Source organism: Priapulus caudatus, unplaced genomic scaffold (assembly GCF_000485595.1).
Source record: "Priapulus caudatus unplaced genomic scaffold, Priapulus_caudatus-5.0.1 Scaffold1293, whole genome shotgun sequence".
Lineage (NCBI taxonomy): Eukaryota > Metazoa > Priapulida > Priapulimorpha > Priapulimorphida > Priapulidae > Priapulus > Priapulus caudatus.
This window is the reverse complement of record NW_014578354.1, coordinates 79,524-83,950: the sequence shown is the minus strand read 5'-3', so window position 1 is coordinate 83,950 and position 4,427 is coordinate 79,524.

Below are 4,427 nucleotides of genomic sequence, written 5' to 3'. Positions count from 1 at the left end.
GTGTGTGTGTGTGTGTGTGCTCGTGTGCGCGTGTATGTGCGTATGTATGCGCGCGTGTGTGAGCCTATGTGTGTGCGTTTGTGCGTGCATGTGCGTGCGTGCGTGCGTGTGTTTGTGGGCGTGGGTTTGTGAGTGTGCGCGAATGTGCGTGCGTGTGTGTGCGCGTGCGTGGGCGTGCGTGTGTCTGTTCGCGCGCGTGTGTATGTGCGATTGCGTGCGCGTTCGAATGCGCGTATGTGTGTGCACGTGGGCGTGTGTGTGCGTGCGCGCGTGTGTAAGCGATCGTGTGCTCGCGTGCGTGCGCGTGTGTGGGCGAGTGTTATGCGTGCGTGCATGCGTACGTACGTGTGCGTGCCCATGTGTATGTAACTAAAGGGGGGTTAGTCAAAAGCTTGTTGCTAAAATATGTTCATTTGTGAATTAACAATTTCCTCACAATAGAATAGTTTTATTAGAGCAAGAAACGTTTGTTACCTATGTTTTTGTCAAACAATTTAGAAATTTTGCAAAAAACGTGTATAATAGTCCCTAAAACGTTTTTTATAACCATTTTTTAATAACCTGCACATGACATTGTTTTAACGTTTTATTTAGCGAACGCTGGCAAAACGTTCGTTCCCACCGTTTTCGCTGAAGCGTCTTGCAACAATACCAGAAACCTATAGGAACCTACATATAACCTTATTATTAACGCTTTGAAAACGTTAAACAAATTATTTGTTTTAAACGAACCAGTATCCACCCAAATCTTAACGTTGCAAAAACGTTATATGTTAGCTGCGCAGAATGGTGGAGGAGCCAACGAAGGTTGTTGCCCCGCAAGACCTATGTGGATACTATTACACATAGTCAATAGCCAACGGCGAACTTCCCCGGTCAACGACCCACAACCCCAACAATGCGTGGCTTTGTCTACCTACAGGTAAAATACGTTAGCTACACACCTGACGTATATGGCTGCTTCTCATAAATTGTTTTCCTTGTGTTTATGGAAAATCCACTGCATTGCATGAAACCCCAATACATTGAAAATTAAGGATAAATGCTTGTAGTACAAAAATTATTTGAAATTCAGAATTCAGATTCTATATTTGCTGTTATATTGACTCACATAAAAATGAGTTTTTGAGTGTATATACCTATATATCGATCTGAAACAGCTATAGCTACTGTACTTCCACGCACAAATGCAAATGCACGGACACGCACCTGCGAGCACACACACACACACACACACACACACACACACAAACATACACACATGCCCACGCACACCCACATACACGCACACTCGCGCACGCGTACAAACCGACGCCTACGAACACACGCACACACAAACACACGCACACACACTCGCGCGCGCACACACACGCACACACACACGCACGCACGCACGCACGCACGCACATACATACACACGCACACTCATGCCCACACAAATACACAGGCACACACGCACACACACATGTATGCACACACACGCGCACACGTCCGTAATGTTTTTCGCACTCGCGCACGCGAGTATGGCAGGCGAGGTGGGACACAAATGGTATTTAGTGACAGTCAAAAATTCAAATTAATGTCTATAATATATTCCATTTAGTGAGTCATTTAATCAACCAATCAGATACAACTTATTTTTTTATCAGCCAATCATAGGCATGGAATTATTGACAAACACTAAATGGCAGGCGAGGTGGGACACAAATGGTATTTAGTGACAGTCACAAATTTGAATTAATGTCTATCATATATTCCATTTAGTGACAGTCATTAAATCAACCAATCAGATACAACATGTTTTTTCTCAGCCAATCATTGGCATGGAATTATTGACAAACACTAAATGGCAGGCGAGGTGGGACACAAATGGTATTTAGTGACAGTCACAAATTCGAATTAATGTCTATCATATATTCTATTTAATGACAGTCATTAAATCAACCAATCAGATACAACTTGTTTTTTCTCAGCCAATCATAGGCATGGAATTATTGACAAACACTAAATGATTTAATGATAGACACTAAATGATTTAGTGATAGTCACTAAATACCATTTGTGTCCCACCTCGCCTGCCATACTCGCCTGCCGTGTGCGCGAGTGCGCGTGTACATGTGCTTGTGTTTCCGTGTAAATGTGCGTATGTGTGCGCGCATGTGTGTGCATGCGTGTGTGTGTGGGTGTGCTCGCGTGTGTGTGTGCATGTGTGTGTGTGTGTGTGTGTGTGTGTGTGTGTGTGTGTGTGTGTGTGTGTGTTCGTGTGCGCGTGTATGTGCGTATATGTGCGCGCGTGTGTGAGCCTATGTGTGTGCGTGCGTGCGTGCGTGCGTGCGTGCGTGTGTTCGTGGGCGTGTGTTTGTGAGTGTGCGCGAGTGTGCGTGCGTGTGTGTGCGCGTGCGTGGGCGTGCGTGTGTCTGTGCGCGCGCGTGTGTATGTGCGATTGCGTGCGCGTTCGAATGCGCGTATGTGTGTGCACGTGGGCGTGTGTGTGCGTGCGCGCGTGTGTATGCGATCGTGTGCTCGCGTGCGTGCGCGTGTGTATGCGATCGTGTGCTCGCGTGCGTGCGCGTGTGTGGGCGAGTGTTGTGCGTGCGTGCATGCGTACGTACGTGTGCGTGCCCATGTGTATATAACTAATGGGGGGTTAGTCAAAAGCTTGTTGCTAGAATTTGTTCATTTGTAAATTAACAATTTCCTCACAATAGTGTTATTAGAGCAAGAAACGTTTGTTACCTACGTTTTTGTCAAACAATTTAGCAATTTTGCAAAATACGTAGAGTGTATAATAGTCTCTAAAACGTTTTTATAACCATTTTTTAATAACCTGCACATGACATTGTTTTAACGTTTAGCGAACGCTGGCAAAACGTTCGTTCCCAACGTTTTCGCTGAAGCGTCTTGCAACAATACCAGAAACCTATATGATTCTACTTATAACCTTATTATTAACGCTTTGAAAACGTTAAACAAATTATTTGTTTTAAACGAACCAGTAATGCAGCCATATCTTAACGTTGCGAAAACGTTATGTGTTCGCTTGGCAGTATGGTGGAGGAGCCATAGAGGTTGTTGCCTCGCCAAGACCTATGTGGATACTAATACATAGCCAATAAATAGCCAACGGCGAACTTCCCCGGGTCATCGACCCGCAACGCCAACAGAGCGTGGCTTTGTCTACCTAAAGGTAAAATACGTTAGCTACACACCTGACGTATATGGCTGCTTCTCATAAATTGTTTTCCTTGTGTTAATGAAAAATCCACTGCATTGCATGAAACCCCAATACATTGAAAATTAAGGATAAATGCTTGTAGTACAAAAATTATTTGAAATTCAGAATTCAGATTCTATATTTGCTGTTATATTGACTCACATAAAAATGAGTTTTCCTGCACAGCGCCATTTGAACCCCAGAAGACCCCCCCCCCCCGCTCTCTGAATTCGTCTCCTATTGGCACGTATATGTGCGCCTGTGTGCCTGTTCGTATTAATTGTTTGTGCGTGCGCGTGGCTGTGTCTGACTGCATGTATATGTGCTCGCCTGCGTGCGTGGGTACACGTGGCTGTGTCTGCCTGTGTACTAGCCCGACCAGGCTATGCGACTAACGTCAATATGCACAGCCTGACATCCATCCATTGGATAATCTTGTACCTCTACAAAAACTGCCGAACAATTACGTATATCTCAAATAAAATGATCATCTAAGCATTTCTGCCTTGTTTTGTATCAAGTATAGCCTTCACCGTATTCCAGCGTTGTTATTAAAACTAATACCTCAGTTCACTGTGCACAGTGTAAATTTCAAGAGCCGAACCCAAATTTCACTTTAACCGCAATGTTACCACTGCGCATGCGTTTTGATCGGAACGCGGAAAATCCGAAATGACACAACTAGCGTTGGCGCGAGCATAAATTAGCATCATATACTCGTATATATATAAATATTAAAACAATTTGAAAACCAGGAAACATCAATCTACATCAACTTAATAATTATCATTGCGAAGATATGTACTTGCCTTGTGTTTACGCCTACGCACTGTAAAATCAGGTCCATTGCCAATTTTAGTCGCACCGAACATGGCGGACATGGCGGCTTTCTTGTTGTTTTCATCCAATTCATCTCAGAAAATACGGCATAACTCGATAAATAACTAGCGCCCAGTAGCGCCCAGTTACCGCGAGCAAGCCAGAGGTTTATAGATTCGTTTGAGCTATTACATGTGACGCTAGCTGTGGCGATGTTTGGATACCGAGCCAACTACAAGTTTTTATGGGCAAGAATTTGAAATGGTCTTCTAACCCTAGCAAAGACCGTTTCTTGGAGCTACTGTCCCTCAGTGCTTCCACGAAAAATGGCTTACAAAACGCAGAATGATCGGGCTTTTTAACACTTATTTATCTACATGGACATATCACCTAT